This window comes from Hippichthys cyanospilos, chromosome 11 (assembly GCF_059441005.1).
Source record: "Hippichthys cyanospilos isolate Australia breed blue-spotted pipefish chromosome 11, RoL_Hcya_1.0, whole genome shotgun sequence".
Lineage (NCBI taxonomy): Eukaryota > Metazoa > Chordata > Actinopteri > Syngnathiformes > Syngnathidae > Hippichthys > Hippichthys cyanospilos.
The window spans coordinates 3704421-3726855 of NC_142379.1; the positions used below are offsets into that span (position 1 = coordinate 3704421).

The 22435-nt window shown below is 38.5% G+C and overlaps 1 protein-coding gene across 1 annotated transcript in view; it reads left to right on the top strand.

Moving 5' to 3' along the window:
• Nucleotides 1-22435, top strand: part of lrfn1 (leucine rich repeat and fibronectin type III domain containing 1) — a 150128-nt gene that overhangs the window by 77799 nt on the left and 49894 nt on the right. The window contains exon 2 of the mRNA XM_088428353.1: nucleotides 2899-2948. The gene's annotated coding sequence lies outside the window, so the exon portion shown is untranslated. The remainder of the gene's footprint in view (nucleotides 1-2898; nucleotides 2949-22435) is intronic.

Here is a 22435-nt window from a genome sequence, read left to right on the forward strand (position 1 = left end):
TTAATTTTTCACAAGAAGGGGCATTCCTATGTAAATGTACCACTGTATAAACCCTGTACATATGTAGTTTGTGACTCCTCACGTAGATCAAAGAGCCTCGAAAGTGCCACATTTTTTAAGCGAGGGAGACAAGCCTAATGATTAAATGGAAAAATCGACATTCCGCCGAGGCCTCTCCGCCGAGTCACACGCGTTGCGTGTGCACGACGACCCGTGTTTGATGTGAGCGTGTGGGCGTTTGACGAGGGGATGAAGAAGCAGTTAACATGCAGTCACACTCTGGAAGATTACAGGCGAGGAGCCCCGACGATATTCGCAGTCTCCCTACGTGGATGTGGATGTGTATTAATCAATTCCTTTAGCGAGGTATGCCTCAGAGAACACGGGACGGACACGACGGCGAGAAAATGCCATGCGTGAAATTGTCAACTCGCACCTAGTCGGAGTCAGAAGAAGGAGGTGGCGATTGCTCTGACATGCTGAATAAAGGTGTTCATCTTAAATCGTTTAGGGAGCGAGAGAAAGTCTGTTCCATGTTTGTGATCAGCACACAAGTAAAAAAAAACATCAGAAGAGCTGCACTCAATGTCTGTTGTTCCGGGGGGGGAAAAAAAATAGTCTACACCCCTAGTCTACACCCCTAGTTTGATTTTCTTGATTGGACAAACACACTGACTTGCAAGGGGCTTGTTAAGGCATTCTTCAAGACTGCTACTTTTACGATTGGACTCAATCGAAAAAAAAAACAACTTTATTCCTAAAGGAGCAAAGTACATGTTCTTCCTGTCATTTGCACTTAAGTATGATGCATCAGAGTGCAGCTTTTAGAGAACGTGATGAAAAAAAAAAATACTCGACTATAAATGGAATACATTTGTCTGTATGGAGAGTGAAGTAGCAGCTTAAATAAGATGCATGGCGTGCGTTAATACAATTGTGACCCAGCTGTACAATAACTCTAAAGTGTCTCATTCAGATAAAGGCGGCGTGAATAAATATATGCGCTCTCCAGCCGGTAGATGAGCACAAATCACTGAAGTGAGCCACTTCTATCAACTTGGCTGATTTTTCTTTGTGCCAAAAAGTATTGCAAAGTAGGCCACAGAGTTGAGTTAGTCCCCCCGGAGAATAACAGATAGTGTTTTGCGCAGTGTTTTTTTTTTTTTTTTTCCCCTTTTCCCCTTTAATTTTCATGCATTTAATTGACCTCAAAGTACTTTTTGGGGGATATTTATGAAAATGCCTAACTATACCAAAAACAATGCTCCTTGGTCTTCTTAACCCTTCTTTTGATTTAAGACATTAGAAAGGTGCACACCTGTAATCCACTGTTCAATTCAAATTAGGAGCAGGAAGTGTACAAAAAGTAATTTTAACAGTAAAAGTCTACATGGATGTCAAACAATTTTTAACAGGGTTTTTGATATCAGAAAATCTAACAATGTTTTTTCGTTTTCAATGACAAATAAACTGTAACATGAAGCAACTTATTGCGGAAATGAGTGATAGTGACTCCTTTTCACAATAAATAATGTCTTTATTTAGTTAAGTCTTAAGCAAATGCCATTAGTGATACAATTTTCTGGCACACGAGCCAGAAATAAAACACAATATCCTATATTTTCTGCAGTTGCTGAATAAAATACGCATAGAGATACGATTACAAATGTAGTTCTAAAGTTTAATCGATTCTATCATGAGCAAAACTGCTGTATAAATAGGATTATTATCTATAAAAATTGGAGAACAGCAACTATTAAAGTTTTTTCTTTTTACACTTTTTATAGCTTAGTCTAAAACTGAAAAAAGGTGCATCAAAGTGCCTGAAATGGGGGAAAAAAGATGGAATTTCTTAATTTACTGCAATTACACTTTACATGACAAAAGCCTTTCCCTGGGTGCATCTCTGGCATACCCCCCCCCCCCCCCCTTCCCCAAACTAGGTATATCAATCTTTTTATCCTCTTATTAAATCTTCTATTAATACAATGCATCCAGATTTTAAAAATGAAATGTTGAGTGCGTTTCTTAAGAAATATTTAGGTGAGATTCAAAAGATATTAATTCGATCAATTAATGACAGATGATAACTAATCTGTAAATATATAATATTTAATAATATAATATATAATATAGATAACATAAAAGATATATACATAACCTAAAATATAATTATGATAACTAATTTTCTTAATCTCTTGACAGCAGTACATGTTTTATTAGTTTGCTTTGATAAAAAATTCAACCTATTCTATAACCAACTATATAACTGCTTAAATGGAATGTCGTATGTACATTAAATGCCACATTGGAATAGGTCACGTAACATGTAATGCTCAATCAGAATAGTAATATAAAAATGTCTACATTTCAAACCCACTCACCATTCTGCTAACAGTCTTCGAAAACCACTACAGAAAGCATTCTTTTTACCTCCGCTGATTATCAGTGGAAGCGACGCCAATTACACTCAATGACCTGTGATAGCCTGCTGCGTGTCACATGCATGTAACTGTCATCGCGGGTACGGGAATAAGGACCAACCAAGCCGATGTCGAAGTGCCCTGACTATTCAACCCGAGATTCAAACGCACTTTATTATACTGTAGGACCCTTTTTGTTACTCTAATGAAACATATTCACGTTAATATTTCATATAAATGACCATGTTGGCGCTACGTCAACAAAAAGCTGGCAATCATCCATAAAAGTGGAAGGCATGGAAAGTAATGACTGTTTCTCACTTTCTATCACACTCTAAAGATAAAAAATAGAAAGCTGTAGGAGGGGCTTGTGACATTGCTGTAAACTACGTGATTGGTGACTCTATTAAACGCGTTTTTGCTGATGTTATTTGTGCCACGTATGCTAACCTGAGGCCTCCTCTTTCTTCTCCAGATGCAGGCTGCTTTCAAGTAAATACGACAAACAACCCGGGGTGATAGTCGGTGAGTTCTTAAATTGAAAACTCATATACACACACGCAAAAAAAAAACCTTTCATCTCATTTCAATAATATGCTGACATGTATAAGCCGCTGAGTCAGGCTAAGACATGACGGGGACGTGTGTTCTTTGAAGCCTCATTGCTTTTACTCCTAAAATGAAAATTGTACATGCAAACATGTCCTTATTATGTGAGGTCCATGTTTTCAAAGTTCTTGCCCAGTCGCTATAATTGAGCCCCCACAATGAATATAGTCTGACTCATATTTTTCACTATTTATACTGCTTCCTATTTTTTTTAAACAACTTGTACCCCAATGACTTTATTAATTCATTGAAATTATTTTACTATGTTCAAACCACCCTATGTCCAAGGAACATAGCCCAGTCAAAACAGATTACCACACATAAGGATTCCAAGCTAATTGCGAGCAAATTTTTATACAAGCGATTTTGAGGTCAAACTGGGCAATACTTATTTTTATGACGGGTCAACATTGTAGTTATAATTTCTGTCAGAGCGCCCAAATAACTGTAAAGTCACATACGCGTTGTCGCATGCTTAGCAATTTATTTAAATCAGAGGTCAGTAAAAACTGTTCAAAACAGATATTAGAAACTGTTTTTTTCCCCCAAAAAACTTTTAAAAATTGAAGACAACTTGCAAGTTTGGTATTTTAGCCAGAAACTTGAACTCAAATCAGCATTTCTCGGGCCACATAAAATGATATGGCGGGCCGGATGTGGCCCCCGGGCCTTGTGTTTGACACCTGTGGCGTAGGCAAAAGTGCTTAGAAAGTAATTGTTGTCCATCTGTTTAGGATATCTGTTTTTGACCGGGGGCTTGGTTTGTAAATGGATTTTTTTTGTCAAAGTACAAGCTCAGGAGTTCACCTAAAATAGATTTGAGAATCCCTCTTCACTTTCGAGAATGGGGCCCTTCAGATTTAGTAGTAGATGTGTGCACAAACTTCCATGTCAATAAAAAAAAAAAAAAACCTAGCATCAGGTTTTTTGTTACCTTATCTACTAAAATAAATGGAATACACATTCTTGAGGATACACACTGTTGCGTTTTGGGGACCGCACCCTTCTAACCCCCCCCAAAAAAAACAAAAAACAAAAACATGGTTTCATCACAAGTAATAACTTTTGATTTACTAAGCAGCTTTCTTAGACCCAAGGATGTTGTTGTATTTTGGTGATGCTCATGTAACTTTTACTGTGGGCCCCACATATCAAAGGGTGCGAAACACTTCATCTTGTTTACCTCACCTCCTGGTTCCATGCATATAAAACCTCCATGGTAATACATCCATACCTACTCACTCGCACATGTCTTACAGTCTTTGTGAAGACCTACTCAACAGTGCATCTCACTCCTGTCTCACCTGTCAGTGATAAATAGATTTAAGGAACAACTAGCAACACACTCATACAAACCTCCTTTTATGTCTCATGGCCCTTTATAAACACATTCAGATAAAGACGTTTCTATGGAGATCACATTCTGTAGCCTCTTTTGTGGGCCTGCATTTCCGCTGTAGCTGAAATGGTGCCAAACATGCCATCTCCTTTGTGTTCTCAGCTCTTGCTTGTTCAAAAGGCACGCCATGTGAAGATCTAGTCAACTGTGCCAGACATGTGTACAATGGTCGTGTTGGGTCGTTGGTTTGCTGTTATTTTTAACCGAGCAGATTTGGTCGGAGTTTTGAACAGGTATATTGAATGTAACATTACCAGATAATACTGGTGGTTGTTGCATGGCTCAGTGGGCTACACTCCTCATTTTCGTCATAGGGATCAGGGTTCAAATCCTGGTCTGTTCGGGTGATCCATCTGTGGGAATTTGGTGGGTTATGTCAGGAGTGTTATCCAGTAGGAATTGTGCCAAACATATCATGCGAGTGACTCGCTATGACAAATCCTTGACGAAAGGTAGTTGCTTGTTTTTCTTAGAAAATGTTGGTCTTGGTTCCTGTCATACCCAGTGCTATTTTACCACATTTAGGTTTATCTTAAGCCAGCCTTTTTAGAATTATTGAATTGTTGAAAATAAATGATTGTTCGTCTCCATGTGCACTCTGATTGGTCAGCAACCTGTTACCACTCCAGAAAAGTCCATTGCTTGGATTAAGTTGACCCATAATCAGGTCATTTTGTGTAAAACAAAGTCATGGATCTGACACAATTTAGCGATTTGACCTCTATTTGCTTAAAAAAACAAAATGTGTAAAACAACCTCCAAATTGGGCTGTCGTATACAAAACAACCCAGAAAGTTGGATCTAATACTGTACACCTAAACTTGTCTCTGTCTTAATTTGACCTCTATTCGTGTAAAAAATAACTCAACTTGGGTCAGAAGGTTTCCTGTCTACTCATTGGATTTTATTGAGTCAGAATCTGGTCATTTTGTGTATCTAAAATAAAAAACAAAACAAAAACAAAATACCCCTCCAAATTGGGATACAAAACAATCCAGAAAGTTGAATCAAATACACCTAAACTTGGGTCTGTACAATTTGACTACATGAGCTCTATTTGTGTAAAAAAAAAAAAAAAAACCTCAACTTTGGTCCACTTCTTGGATTAAGTTGACCCACAACCTCAAAAATCACCCCAGAAAATGGAATGAAATAGATCTAAACTTGCGTTTGTCACAATTTGACCACTAAATGTGTTAATAAAAGGCACCAACAAGACCGCGACCCTTGTGAGGACATGCGCTTGACAAACCGGATGAACGAATGGTTCACTCGGCCTAAAATGAAGACTGTAACCCGCCTTTAATCCCAAATTAGCTGGAATAGGCTCGACCTCACCCGGAAGCCTTACGGTACAAGCCTTGTAGAAAACGAATGGCTTAAAAATGACAATGCTCCTCGGTCCTAAAGTCACACACAAAGACGTTTTTGTCCCCACGAAGACCACAAATCTGGTGTGGGCCTTTACTCCCACTGCAGCTGAAACGGCGCGAAAACAGCATCTCCTTCGCTTCATCTCAGCCACATTCAGATCCGAGCCGCCATGTTTTCTCTCTCGCTCATGCGCGCAGTGTGACACTGATAGCTCCGGGCTCACATGGGCAGAGCTGGAATGGCCTGGCGGGCTTGCGCAAGTGGGAGTGGGCTCCATTATCAGAGCGGCTGCTCGGCCACCCGGCAGCCGGGCCGGCATCCTCTCCTCCTCCCCCCCTTCCCCGTCCTCAGATTTAATTTCTGGTCCCAACAGGGCAAAGCTCCCTCTGAGGAGCCGTGGCTGCGCTGTGAACACAGATGGAGGATTCAGATGAGAGATGCTTTTGATAAACTTGTGAATGTCAGCAGATGAAACCTGATTGCTTCCTTTTGAATGACTATTTACTCCCCTTAGAATACGACGCGCGAATCCACAGCTGAGGCGCTCGTAAAAGAAGCTATCAAGCCTAGACGCGAACGACGCCGCGCTCTTCTGGCATCCACGCCATGCGACGATGCCACGTGTGTGTACACTGATAACCCTCAGAGAGCTAAATGTTTCTTGTTGGGAGACAATAACGCGCAATGCGCGCCGGTTACTGTGTGTTTCATCATGTTTCTTTTGGTTTTGTTGTATAAACTGTGTTAGGAACAATGCCGCGTGACATTTAAAGGACATATTTTATGTGGTTTTTTTCTTTTCACTACTCCAAAGAATTGCCTGATGTTTTATTAACATTTCAGTGCAAAATACCCCAAGGATCAAGTCATCCGAGGAGTTGGTGGTGGTTTTAGATATTTTTCTGTCAAGGGATTATTCTGAAATGATTAATTAGAAATTTTTCTAACGTTAAGCGTAAATAATCACATTTTTCAATTTTTTTTTTCTATGAAGTTTGTATCTTTTTTTTTAATGCAATCTATTGGCTGTAAAATGAAAGAGTGGAGTAGGGTGTTTTTCTTTGAGATGGTTTGCCAAAGATGTACAACTAGTACAGTGTTTGCTACAGTGACGATATCAGAATCTCGACGGTATGATAACCGTGAGCAAAAATATGGTATCGCGATATCAGGGTACTGAAGTTACTGCTATAAAATATATCAATTCTAAAACATGTTTTGGGAGTCACTTTTTGAGATGATATATACAGTTTTATTTTTGAACAAAATAAATCTATGGCATATTTTCCATGCACAATAATATTATAAAAAACTTACCAGTTTTGTTCGGATTTGGACGGTTTTAAATAACCGTGTTCCCTCGTTTTTTTGCGGTTACCTCCATGAAAATTGAAATCTATAAAGTAAATGGTCATTTTTTTCTGCCAAAAATTGACAAAAATCCTTATCGGTCAGGGCTTTGTATTGCACTAACTTTAAAAATCATGGGCGCATACATAAAAACCTTTGGAAGTTCATTAGCGACCACTAAACCTCTTGAACTGCCTTCAGTTCTAGACAAAAATGACGTACAATTTTGAGTATTCCGTTTTCAATTTAGCTTGTCGTGTTGAAATTTTCACCTTTCTTGACTACCCGGCTATCAGATTGAATAAGCGGTTAGGACTCTTCGAGCTTCTACTTCACGGCTACTAAATGTGGCCGATATCAAAGCGGATTGTTTTCCGAGAGCTGAGGTGTACATGGCAAAGGGACCATGAGAGGAAATTGATCGCGGAGTTGACAGGCTTGCAGGAGCTTTTTATGCACAGTGGGAGTGCCTGCCTGCAGCACTGCTCGGCACAAGACGGGCGGGGGGATGAAGAAACGGAAACGGACTACATCAGCTAATCTGACTAAGGTTTAAAATAGAGAGTTAATGACCCAAAATACGAGCAATAATGAAAGGAGTGTGCTAGCCGTTGTTTTCACCTGCATATACATATCGTCTTAATAAAATCAACAGAGCGTTTTTCAATTAGGATTGAATGTCTTGGGGAAAAAAAACAACATGTTTTCTCTTCAATTCGTGTCATTGTGGGGTATGAGGCAAAGAAATAGCTTGAATTAACTTCAACGTTGTTTTTGGCGGGTGATTTTTGTCCGCTGGAGCATTGAGAGCAGGAAATGAGATCGGCACATTTGATTGATTTGTTTCTCTAAATTAAAACACAGCCCTCACTCACACCAAATGAAAGCCGGGTACTCGGATGTCCAAATGTTATTCTATAAGAAAAAAAAAGGAATTTTTTTTTTTTTTTTGTTAATTTAAAAAGTGCATCAACATCAGTCAACCAATTGCATGATATTTATTTATTTATAATAAAGTTTGTGTGCATTTAAAACCAAAGCAGAAGCAATCTGCTTTTATAAGGTAAAAAAAAAAAAAATTCAATTAATCCCTTCCGCAGTTGGGCTCGTAAGGTGAATTCACCGTATGGCGGGCAATCCAAACCTATGTTAAACAGCTAACGCGTTTAGAACCCCAGGTAAAAATATCAAAATTGTACATACATATTATAAATTGGTATCAAAATTGTATAGTAAGTGCTACGTATATTCGACTTTGAAATAAATAGAACAAAATAGAACAAAGCATTCCACCATTTTGAAACGAGTGAGGCCGACCAATAGCAGACCGGCATTTTTGTGAGGAGATGCCGACCAATAGCAGACCAGCATTGTAATGAATCGTTGCATGGAGGCAGTTAGGCAACAGAACAGAAAAAAGGTGCAATTATCTAAAAATGCCTGCAGATGGAGACAAAACAACAAAGACAGCCAACCCCCTAGGGTCATGACAGTTGTCTTTGTCGCAAAGCAGGGAAAATACCATAAAGAGGGGATGAAATAACTAAGTATTCCACATCACAACATGAAAAAAACACAAGCCAGGGACGCCGTAACCCGGGGGTCCACTGTAATGTTATATGTCCGTTTTGAACTCACTTATGTCAAGGTTGTCTTATTCTAGCTACACAGAGTTCCCATGTATGTTAACTGAAAAGGTCTTTGTACAAATATAGCCAGGGGAATGACAAAATATTTTACTCTTACTTATTTCCCTTTAAAAGATTGCATCTAGGTATCTTCTTAAAGTGGAAAAATTCGATTTAGTTCGATTCGATGCGCGTGGCACCTTAACGAAAGAAATAACGTTTCCTGCTTCAAACTGTTTACGTTAAATCTCGAGTTAGAAAGTATGAATATTTCTTGCTTCTCTAGCACCAAACGAATGAGTTTTTGCGCGTGTATTTATCCTTTCTTTCCACAGAATGGGTTGTCAACTCAGCTGCCCAAACGCTAATTTGCTTGCTGACAAGCCCCATAATGAACGCAAAAGATAGCGCCATCATTTCCATCAGGTTGATGAGTGGTTTTCGGAAAGTCTCGATCGGTATGATTCGGGTATTATGCGAAATGGTCTTTGAACAGCATTAGTTCAATCTAATGCATGTTTTCCAGTGTTATCACAAACAATATGACAGTCTAATGTCTTTGGAAATTGCAGAGCTCTCCTTGCAGCTCTGAGAGAACCATCACATAAAAACATATATTTTCAGACTCTCTTCTTGCAAATAGCTGTTTTTTTGTTTTTATTCTGTTTTTGTCTGCATCTAAGGCTTTTCTCAGAGCGCTATAATTAAACATGGGAGGGAGGCGGGGGAGCAAAACGTATAGTGTCAGAGTAACGAGCAGCCCCATCTCACGTGCGACGCAATCTGCGGGAATGTGCTCGTCTGGCGGATTCATCTTCATCAGAGCAGGCGGAAAAAAAAATGTTCCAACTTGACAATTGCTGAGCGCTCAACATTTGTATGCAAATGTTCAAAGTCACACCGCTTGTTATCCCCGCGACGACTTTGTATACGACTCCCCGAATGATGTGCGAGTATGCAAATGTAGATTGGCTCGGCGTCATATTTCCCGCTAAGGTACAAATTATACTGATTACTATGACGTCAGAATGAATGTATCGCAGGGCGACTGAATTGATTAAACAGTGTGCCGGTGATGCTAATTGTTTGTTTAGCAGGCCGGGTGTTACATAATACACTCCTGTGTAAAGAGTTTAATTCGTCCTGGGTGAATGATGATGATAGCCGTCTAGTGGTGCTAAAGATGTAATTATTATGCATGTTAAGCACATACAGACACACTTACAAATATTGCATGAGCATTTTCAAAGTACAGTACGTTATTTTCATGTTGTGACGTGGAATACTGAGTTTTTTTTATCTACTCTATATGGTATTTTCCTGTTTTGTGACAAAAACAACTGTCATGACCCTAGGGGCAGATGCTGGAGATAAGCCTTATTTGTGAATATGGGCATAACAAGCGCCACTTACTATACAATTTTGGTACCAATTTGTGATATGTACGTCTAAACGCATTAGCTATTTAACATAAATTTGGATTGCCCGTCATACGGCGAATTCGCCTTACGAGCCCAACCGTGGAACGGATTAATCTCGTAACACGGGGGCCCGCTGTAGTGTGCGTTATAGTGACGTCAATTCGCATCATTAGCGAGACCACAAAAACAGAACAACGCCATGCTGGGCTATGTTTTTTTTTTTTTTTTTTAACCAGAGTACAAGCAGATCATCCATCAATCTCTCCGTTTTCCCCAGAACGTATCTTTCAGGGTCGTACAGGAAGTCTAAGACTCTACCTCAGCTGACCTAGGGCAAGAGACAGGGCTCATTTTAGGCTCATCAACTGTCAATCACACGACTGCCACACACAGACAGAAAACGAGTAGTGGAAGAGTCGTTATATGTTATCTACACGCGCACACACACACATTTATTTTAACCTCAGCTTTGAAACCATCACAGACAAGTATTTGCATTCATATTAATTTTTGAATTTATTCTTCAAAAAGACTCACAGCATATTTTGTTGGAAATGTAGGAAAAATAGTCATGAAACAGAATCTTCAATGGACATACCTTTTTGTGAACATAGTTTTCAGTCAACACAATATGGTTACAACACAATAGAATGGAACCACTTGGTGAAATGTTGGTTTCTTTTGTGCTTTGTAATGGTTGTTGTACATAGAGAAAAATTTGCTGAAAATCCAAGGGTGGAATCTTGTTTATATTTTTTTCTTTTTTTTTTTCAAAAAACACACACAAAAAAAAATCCAAGCATAATATTCAGTTTTATTCTGTATTCCATGCATCAAAACGGTGAGTTTAATAGAAAATAGCATAGAAAGGAACCTGTCTTTGATCTGGTGGGTCCCAGTGGCCATGACCTTTTCTCACTCCCCTGTAAAAAAATGACCTTTCACCAAGTGGTCCCCTCCTATTGGCCCATACCCTTAGTACTGTGGTAAAGCCTAAGACAATTTAGCCTATGTTTTTTTATGTTTATTTTATAAAAACGCCTGGGTGTTCGGGGTTTTTTCACTAATCTGGCCTTATTATCACCTTTGGCTGACTTTGAAAGGATCATAACATAGACGAATAAATTTTTTTTTTTTCTTTTCAACACCTCAAAACGTTCAGTGGCCTATCCATACATACGTATATTAACATATTAAATTTCAAGGCTGTTTTGTTTCAAAGATTTTTCATTTCGTAAGAAAAAAAATGTTAACAGCTATTCAGTGCTGCAGGTTTCGCAGATGGGAATATGTATATATCATGTTATGCGTTGCATTAAATTAAATGCTTCCCTGCAGCAAAAAAAAAAAAGTTTTTTTTTGAAAATGTAATTCTTGGATCAAGATGTTTTGTTATCTACAAATCCCACAACGCATAGCCAGAACTTTGCATTATGGGAATCAGGCTAAGCCACTCAATGAAGTCTGTTTAGTACTTTATCTTCTGCCCCTGTCTGCTAGCACCCCGAGGTGGTTTTGGGGTCCCAACACTAAAATTGACTGAAAGGACTAAAGCAAAATCAGGGGTAATGCATGCATGATAAAACACTGGGTTTTCAATTTGTCCAAAATTGACGATATTTCCAATTTTAACCTTTCAACCTCCTGTTTGAAGCACTTTGAAGGGGTGGCAGATATGTTTTTTTTTAAGGTTGAAGACATCTTCAGCCCTTTATTCATATTTGGGAATTTACTTCAACATGCTGCGTTTAATTTGACACGTGTCCAATGCACCTGACAATTTGGCGGCTGAAAGCAGATGATACTTCTTCATTTTCTGGAACCGAGCTTGGAACCATCACATGATCCTCAAATTCCAAAATGAAATTATTGATCAAAATGTCAAGTTATGAAAATATGACTGATCTTCTAAATGATTTGGAATACTTGTTCAATTCCCATTACAGCAATATCTAATTTCTGAAGCTTGTTCCTGAAATATAAGGGTTCATAGGAAGCCATGCCGTTTTTTGTCAAAAATGTCAAAAATTCCAGTAGCTCTTAAACCCCTGCGCCGATTGACTTAAAATTTTCGATTTAGTGTTGCGCCAACACGATCAACACCAAACTTCCCTAAAATCAAAACCCACCAGCTAATTTGCCATGAAAAGACCAACAGGCCAAAAACAAATTTCCACTTAAGTGGGCACAAATTAATCGGCTGGGTCTCAAGGATGTTATTTTTTTATGTTGTTACAACTAATAGTGTACAGAGCATGATTATACGAAACAAGGTGTTATACAGTGAATAAACATGTCAACCGAGACAGAGTGAAGTCGTTTCTCCGACTTTGTTTTGTAATGACACTGCACTTGATTGGATAAAAACATTTAGCCCCCCCCCCCCCCCCCCCCCCCCCAAAAAAAAAAAAAAAAACCTGACAGCTGAAAGGTCAGAGAGAGCATGAACATTGTTACTGCTGTCAGCAGGAGCTAATTGCATGTGTTTATCTGCTGATTCCAACACAATTAAAACAAAAAATGTTTTTTTTTTCTCCCTGGTACTACTCTTTTAACTAAATTAGGACTTATTTGCAAAGCCGTTTTGCCTCTGATTAACATGTAAAAGAAAACTTGAGGCTTTCAAGTGTATATTAGATCTAAATCTAATCACTTACTCTATTATTTTGTTACCATTTTTTTGTAAGCATCTAGAATTTTGATGGTTTTACCTGGAACGGATTAATTCCGGATGTCCACTGCTTTTGTTTTGCAGACTATTTAACTTATCTCTCCTGAATAAAAAACCAAACAAACAAACAAACAAAAAAACGATAATAAGATAAAAAGATAATAACCCGGTTAGCCAGAATTCACATGGACAACATTTGTTGGCATCGCTAAAACGCCTGTCAATGGGAAGGACGTAATGGAAACATGAGAAATATGGGGCAGACAGTATGTAAGAGGGTTACCGTGGCAACCGGAGCCTCGAACGTCTCCAGGCAACCCACACTCTGCGGTAGGCGACGTACAATGTGTGCTAACATACCTGTTTTTGAAAAGTGTAAGCACACCGGCGTTACCTTTTTCATCATGCCCTTTTTTTCTTCTGCGGACTTCAGCTTGTCAGGTGTTTGTGTGCTAACGAGCTTTTTTTTAACGAGCTCAGCTTTACTCACACTTGTCTGTAGACATTCTTTAATTGAATATAGATGCACACACTGCAGCGTCGAATCCGTGAGCGCTATTGGCAGTGTTTATTTTTGGTGTGACTCGTGGTTAGCGTGTTTACGGTTTGAATTTTTTCAGGGTTCGAATCTTGAGCAAGATCTTGTCTGGAGTTCTGTCTGTGGTTGTATGTAATTTCTCTGGGTTTTGTGGTATTGTATGAGGAAGTCTGGAGTCACAGATGAGTATGCAGGACATGTATGAGGACAGTGGTGAGATGTGCAGTTGATGTGACAGAAGAGTTCAAGGTGGAGTTGGGACTGCAGCAGGGATCAGTTCCGAGCCCCCCCCCCCCCCCCCCCCCCCCCTGTTTGCTATGGTGATGGCCGGACTGACAGACGAAGTTAGAAAAAGAATCTCCATGGACTATGATGTCTGCAGATGAAATTGTGATACATGGTGAGAGTAGGCAACAGGTGGAGGAGAAGCTAGAGTGGTGGAGGTTGGCCCTGAAAATGAGAGGAATGAAGGTTAGCCGCAGAAAGACGGAGTACCGTATTTTCCGCACTATAAGGCGCACCTTACAGCCTGAATATTTTTAAAAAGCTGATGGTGCGCCTTATCAGGTGTGCCTTATATATTGATCAATTATTGAGATTGGGATTGGTAGATGGGGAAAGCTTTACCTGTTTCTTTTGTGTGTTTACAGTTGAACAAGGTTGCTCATATTGACATTGAGTTATTATGCTATTGAGAGTTTAGAGTTACTATTTGAGTTATTATTGTTATTACTTTGAGTATTACTATATTGTGATTGAAAAAGTTTTAAAATATGTCATTAATTGAGGGTGCGCCTTATAATCAGGTGCGCCTTATATATGGATCAATATTGAGATTGGGATTGGTAGATGGGGAATGAACTGATAAAGTAAGCTTTACCTGTTTCTTTTGTGATTTTACAGTTTAACAAGGTTGGTCATATTGACTGAGTTATTATGGTATTGAGGGTTTGAAGTTATTATTTGAGTTATTATTGTTACTACTTTGAGTATTACTAGATTGTGATTGAAAAAGTTTGAAAATATGTCATTAATTGAGGGTGCGCCTTATAATCCGGTGCGCCTTATATATGGAAAAGTTTGAAAATATGTCATTAATTGAGGGTGCGCCTTATAATCCGGTGCACCTTATATATGGACATTTTTTAAAAATAGATCTTTAATTGAGGATGTGCCTTATAATCCGGCGCGCCTTATATATGAAAACGTTTTAAAATATGTCATTAATTGAGGGTACGCCTTATAATCCGGTGCGCCTTATATATGGAAAAAGTTTTAAAATATGTCATTAATTGAGGGTGTGTCTTATAATCCGGTGCACCTTTTAGTGCAGAAAATGCATTATATGTTTGTGAATGTGAAGGACCCAAGTGGAAGAGTGAAGATACAGGGAATGTAAAGAAGGTGGAGGGTTTTAAGTCTTTGGATCAACAGTCCAGATCATTGGATAGTGTGGAAAAGAGGTGAAGAAGTGAGTGCAGGCAGGCTGGAACAGGTGGAGAAAAGTGTCAGATGTGATCTGTGATAGAAGAGTTCCAACTAAATTGAAAGCAAAGGTATACATGACTGTGGTGAGACCAGAGATGTTGTGTGGCCTGGAGACAGTGCCATTGAGGAAACGACAAGAGCCAGAGCTGGAGCAAGCAGAGACGAAGATGCTGAGGTTCTATTTGGGAGTTAGCAAGGTGGACAGGGTCAGAAATGATCCATCAGAGGAACAGCACATGGGAGATAAAGTCAGAGAGGCCAGTCTGAGATGATTCGGACTCGTCCAGAGATAAGATAGTGAACGCTGAATTTGGAATTGCCAGGCAGAAGGTCTGGAGAAAGACCAAAGAGAAGGTTCATAGATGTAGCGCAAGGGGACATGAAAGTAGTTGGAGTGAGAGAAGAGAACGTAGGAGACTGGCTTGGGTGGTCGTTTTTTGGTCATCGTTTTGCAAGCTGCAAAAAGTGGACCTTTTTTTTTTTTTCGTTTCTCCCTCTAACATTTTTACGAAGGCTGCAATTTGTTTTATGCTTCATTGGAAAAAAGTTAAATTTTCATCATTTGATCGCATTAGGTTTTGCACAGTACAACATAAAAACACAATGACAAAAGAAGTGTAACAAATATTAGGAAACTCGGAGAAAAAAAAACAAACTTTTTTAGCATTTCGTCTACATCACACCAGAATGTAAAAAAAATTAAAAAAAGGTTGCATATTCGTCATTTTAGTCTTTTTTTTATTATGTACATCTGCATTTTTCTTCCATAATGTCATGTTCAAACTTGTTGAATGTGTTTAGCTCTTCAAATCCCCAATTTCATTGTACCGTACACCTGAACAATGACAATAAAGTCATTCTATTATATTCTATTCTGTTCTACTCTATTCAGACATACTTGCAATTATGTTCAAACATGTTGAATGTGTTTAGCTCTTTAAATCCCCAATTTCATTGTACCGTACACCTGAACAAATAATAATCCAAGTCTTCTATTCTATTCTATTCTATTCTATTCTATTCTATTCTATTCTATTCTATTCTATTCAAACATACTTGCAAATACCTTTGAACTTATTTGAAAGTACGTTAAAACAACTTATGTGTCTTTTCCACTCTTCCATGCATTGACGAGCAAATAACTGCCTCTACAAAAAAAACAAAAAAAAAAGAAAGAAATGTGCAGAATGAAATTTTCGTCGGTTATAATATTAGCTAGAAAATTCAAATCGTTTCTGACCGAGCCCTTTTCAAGCACTTCCTGCCGGGATCTTATCCGGAGAATTGCCAAGCGAGGTTTGGCGTTCGACAAGACGCGCGCTTCATTCAGTGGACCTTCAGCAACGCGTGTCAACATTTTGATAGATGAGCCGGAAATTGAATTTGGGAAATTGGAGCCGAGCCGCAACGAGCACAGATGTGTGACAGACATCATGTTCCCTTTTGTTTGATATCCCCCCCCTTCCCTTTTCCTTCATTGTGCGGCACAACACAAGGAGCTATAAATTATTCAGGTGCTCCCCGACGGCCGCGCATTTAAAGGCGCTGGCTCGCCTCCGACTGGGCCTTATTCTTCCTCTCCTCGCATGCGCCTCCCTTTTAAAGCGGCGGCAGAATGCATGTGACCTCTAAGTAGCATTCCCGCTACTAGCGCTTAATTTATTCATCTCGCTGTAAGGCGCCGCCAAACCCCTAATCGTAAATATGTGGGATATCAAAATGAGTGTGAACGGGGGGGGGGTGACTGTATATGTAAATAACAAGGTGAAGCGTGATTTCTTTCCAAGGCGAGGGAGGGATGAAAGAATGCGGCGGTCATAGATGATAACTGCATTTGCTGCATGGGAGCCCATGAAGGACAGCTCTCTCCCGACTTGTTTTTCTTTTCTGCTCTCTTCACGTCAGGCACGTGTGATGTGATGTGATTTGTTTCAATCTGCCGCCGATGCCTGTTATGATAGACGTCCGCTGCGTTTTGCGTCATTCCGTGGAAGTGGTCTCTCAAGGTCTTTTTTTTTTTTTTGTCCAGGCGGTCTTTTGAAGGACTCGCACTGGAAAGAGATGTTGGGGCTGGATATGTTTTTAATCCTCGTGGTATTGTGACGTCATCAAAGAACCAATGGGGGAAAAAAAAAAGCACAAGGGAGCTGAAATTTCCAGCAGATGATACGTAACTCATGATTTTACAAATTTCGTAGCATAGAAATAGCAACCGATCCACGCTCTGATCTTGGGTGAAGAAGGCTTCGGCAAAGCGTTTCTGAAGACCTCCATTTCAAACAAATAGGGTCCGAACGGTAATATCTGCGCAAATGACGAGGAGGAAGGAGAGGAGATTTAAATGGGAGGAGCTAATGTGGTCTACCAAATTCCCAAACACGGAAAACTCGACTGCATAACAGAAATAAAGTTATGCAGATGCCTACAAAAGGACTAGTGGGCCCGTCTCCTAAATTAGAGCTTGCAATGTGCTGCAGTGTTACAAAATAAAAAGGCCATTAAAGAATTATCACTAAATAAATAATGCCATCAATTAAATACAAATGCCTTTATAGCAATACAGATGCTCTTAAATATTTCAAAATCATTATTAAATAAAAATGCCATTAAGTAAATACATTCATTAGTAATTAAAATGGTTCTGAAATATTTAATTCAGTCCTGAAATACTAGATAGATATTTAAATAGGCTTATATAACTACTGAGTGTTATATTTCAAGTTTTATTTTACTTCTCTCTCTCATTGTCCAAATTTTGGACCATATAAAAAACCATCATAGTTGCAATTTTTGAGATGCATTTTAACAGGATTTATGACGTGAAATTTCATAATGCAACAATTCTGACACTTTTATATGATTGCAGTTGGACGTGCAAGATTTTCTGTCCAAAAATAATCATTGTCCAAATTTTGGACCGTATAAAACCATTATAATTACAATTTTTGAGATGCATTTTAAAAGGCTTTATGACAGTGAATTTCCTGCAATTTTTGCAACATTCTGTTGAGCGGCGGTCAAACGACGAAAATTATTTGAAAATTATTTGTTGACGTGTTTCACCACAAGACAGTAGGTGGCGGTAGAGATCAGTCAATATCTATATCTTAAAGTGTCAGCATCACGCCACAGACTACAAAGACAGACCGTATCATATTTCACATTTTCCTGGGTTTTAACAAATATAACCTACATATACATGGATAGAAGTGAACAATTTGAGTGTTTAAAGGAAAACATATTCATAAATAACTAATTATCACGCCTTTAAAAGCAATTACAAAATGAAGACAAAAAAATGCAACGTGAATAGTTTGCAAAGTGTGTGCACAAGGGTTAAAGCAATTGTTACACACACTGTACACACATACAGCGCTAGAGGCTTTTGCATTGTTTTTCTGTCCCCTTAAATTCTTCATTTGGATGCCAGCACCTTGATTAGTATCACACCAGTGCACAAATAGTCTTGAGAGTAATGAAACAAAAACTAAACGTCCCCAGCAGCCATAAAGGTAATGCATAACTAATTTACCCACACCTATAGTCTATGACCTTGACGTTTATAGCGTCGAAGCTTATTGCAGACAGACCTTTCCGCGTTTTTTTTTTTCTCTTCTTAAATGTTGGTTTAATCACCGAAGGTGTGCAAAGCGGCCATCAGGGCAGATGAGAAAGCGAGGTGAAGTCCGCTCACTTTTAACGAAGACATCGGCTGAATAAATGGATCAATGAGGCCCCTAATGACTTTCTCAATTTGATAGCAGCCTGGATTCTTTCCCCTGAATCCAAATCGAGAACTTTTATTTGCGCGTGAGTGTGCGGGTCTATTCAAGTGTGAATCCAACGACTGCTGTTTTATTTATGGTAATGTGTCTGTGAGGATTTTTCAGTCATGTTATATCCATAAAGGTTGCGTCAAGAATAACCCCTTTGTAGGGGAATGTTCTCTAAAAGGCTTCCGAGTGACGTGGGACACACATACTCACGCTCATCTTTTAGGTCACAAGTGGTTCCGCCGGCTTGTCATGTGACACTTTTCTTTTTTAAGAGTCACTCAAGCCCGGTGAGAAAATGGACTGAGGACCGCGTGTTTTCTTGACTGGCAGATGGGCTACTTTGACAATGATGACCTCGTTTTGACAAAAAGTGGGGTTGCTTGCTTGCGAGTGGTTTCATTGGTGATTTTTGGGGGTCGCTCGGTCAGTCGGTTTGTTGGTTGGTACTTTATTGCAGTGGGTCTCAACCTTTTTTTTTTTACTGATGCGAAATAGCTTTTCGGCCAAGTACTCCTTAAAGTGCAAAGCATTTTTGATTAAAAATAAAAATAATGAAAAAAAAAGACTTCAAACATGCCATCAATTCTGATTGATGAAACTTTAGACCCTTTCAAACTTCATTTGGATTGGTCCACAAAAAAATTATCAACCTAATGAGTCCTCTTTTGGATCATAAAGGAAATCTATTATCAAAAGAAATAACGTGATTATTAATAAATATTGTTCCACAAAAAATAATCAATATAAATGGTTGGACCTGTTCTCAAAAAGAAATAATTATGAATAAATATTTGTACGCAGCAAAATATGAAACAAAAAATATCCAATTTTGGGACTACAGTATGGATTTGTTCACAAAATAAATCATTAACTTAATTATTAATAAATATTTATCCGCAAAAAAATAATCAACATAAAGTGTCAGACCTGTTGTCTAAAATAAATAATTAAATATTTGTCCACAGAAAAATATTTAACTTAAAACGTTCACATTTTGGATCATAGCAGAGATGTCTTCACAAAAATAAATCCATAACAGGTAACGAGTGGAGGCAAGTAGTGTTGAATCATTCTATTATGGGAGACAATCTTTTTGCAATAATGGATTTTACTATCCTGCTGAACATAAAATTTGTTTGAAGTTATATTTTCCTGAAACAAGACAACATCCAATAATTATTTTGAAAGGATTTTTGCATGTTTGTTAGTTTGTTTTATTTAAAATCTCTAGTCCCCTCTGAAGTTCCTTCAAGTACCCCCAGGGGTACTAAAACCCCCATTTGAGAACCACTGCTTTGATTGATTGATTGATTGATTGATTGATTGATTGATTGATTGATTGATTGATTGATTGATTGATTGATTGATTGAACATCATTGTCCACTTCTGGTTGTGATTGACCAACCACCATCTTGAAGCACAAGAAGCTCAAACAAGAAGTAATTATAAAGAGAATAAAAATGAGATTAATTGCAATTAATCTGCAATTTTTCTAACCTTAATTTAATACATACAGTAGTTGAGTCAAGCTTTGCTTTGTTAGTTTGACGTGGATTCATAAACCCCCTTTGGGACTTGGCAAATCAACTTCGCATCATTTGACTTTCATACCAAATTTATCAGAGCGGCACCCAACTGTTCTTTGCCAGCAATCCCACTCATTGGCAGAGCTTGTTGCTATTTTTTAAATTCTATTTCTATTTCCATTTCTCCCTTGGTGCACTTCGTTTGGTCAGGAAACAATACAGCGATCAAACACTGGTGCGGATCAAACTAACTGCAATTATTTGATGTGGGTCTGACTTTGTTAGAATGCAACAGGAATTGGATCCAATTTAGCTGATCAGTCTGCATGGACAGAAATATTGGCAAATTTTCACAGCCGACTCAATTAAACTTCTTATGTACACCGTACTTTTTGGAGTAAAAGCAGCATAATATTTATAGAAAATGGATGGATATTTTCAACATAACGCCAGCAGAATAACCGCATAGGTAAATAGCAGTTCGAAATTAACCATTTTTTACCGATAGCTTGTCTCCTGGCGGGTATACCGCCAAAAAAGTGCAGTGGGCTATCAGCCACAGGGTTCAAATCATGAGAAAAAAGTTTCGGTTTACTATCCGAGTGCAAAGAATGGACTCGTAACCTTTTTTTCTCAAGGCATGCAACGTAATGAAGGCGTGGCCGTGGTTTGTTTGTGGCGGTTTGGGTCATTACTTATGTGGTGTTGTTGACAGAAATTCAGATGTAGGGCACGACTGTTTACCGAGCGGAACTTGAGTTTCGCACACTTCACTCTGATTAAGCTGCGTACTTTCTTCCCGCTGTTCTTCTCCTTCCTTCTGGCGAGTAAATTGAAGCGAGCTGACCTTTCATCAGCTACAAATAGCAAACTGCAGAGTTTAAGCCTCAAGTGGTGCACCCGTTAACTTCAATTAATGAGGTGAGTGGCGTGCGGGCCGGTGACACGTTCCACGTACTCGCTGACATTTTTTCTTTTCCTGGCTGACGTCTGTTGCTGACATTCAAATGTGCCGACAGGGATCTGGAATGTTTATATGTTGGAGGAGTTTTGCTCCTCGTCACGGTGGACTAGTAGGGAGCTATTTTTCTCATATTCTGTTGAACTTTTGGAATGGACCTTCGCTTCATATCAAATGAACGATTCTTCTTAGAAAAAATTAGATTACTGTCATAACCGTATTGCAGAAATTCTTGCTATCGATTGAAAGGCGTTTATGAGAGGACAAAACAGAGAGAGGAGGTGGCGGTGATGATGCATGGCCGAAAGCAACGTGAATCCATCTTTTTTTTTTGTCTTTTTTTATCGCCTGTTAAATGTATTTGAAGTCCACTAGCTGTGGCATGCACCACTTTTTTTTTTTTTTTTTTAAAAAGCTTCCGAGCATGATGACCCGGTCGTCGTGGTGGGCGCAGTGTCAACTGTGCTTACTAAGATCAACACAGATTCAAACGGAGCAATCACGCACATAAACAGCCAGGGCACAAAAAAAAAGAATCTACTTGAGCAAAAAATGCTCAAATCACAAGGTAAACATCTTCCAAATGACAGATATTATCGTCAAGCACATTTTTAGGTTTTTCCAAAGCTATTTTATATATATATATATATATATATATATATATATATATATATATATATATATATATATATGTGTGTGTGTAAAATGCTAATGATTGTTTTATATATTTTTCAAATCCAGCAATGGTTTTCCCTCAACCAGGGAAGGCATTTTATAAATTACTAAAAAATTAATCATAGGCACTGACTGGAAATGCATTTTTGCACAAAATTCTGAAAAGAGGCACCAGAAAGAATGTTCATATTAAGATTTATGGAGAATTTGAGATAAAATGCTTTGGGAGTGTTTTAGCCACGATTCTATATCATTCATAGTTTTTGAAGTAATCAGCGTCAAAATGACTTTTGGAATGTTCTCTATACTGAGAGAGCGCAACAGCAAACTTATGCAAAATCGAGAGCAATAATTACATCTAAAGATATACATTAAGGACTGAACCAAAAACTGTCACTTTTTCCAGGTGTAAAATTCAGGATTTTGAGTGATTTGTTTTCAAAAAAAAAGGGCTGTAAAAATGAAAATCATGCAATGAATTAAGATTACAATTTTGAATGAACTGACAGCACTTTTTTCCAATTTATTCTAAAAAAACCCCCAAAGGTCCGCCACCTAGTGGTCGACTTTGGAACTACATCCAAAATAAACAATT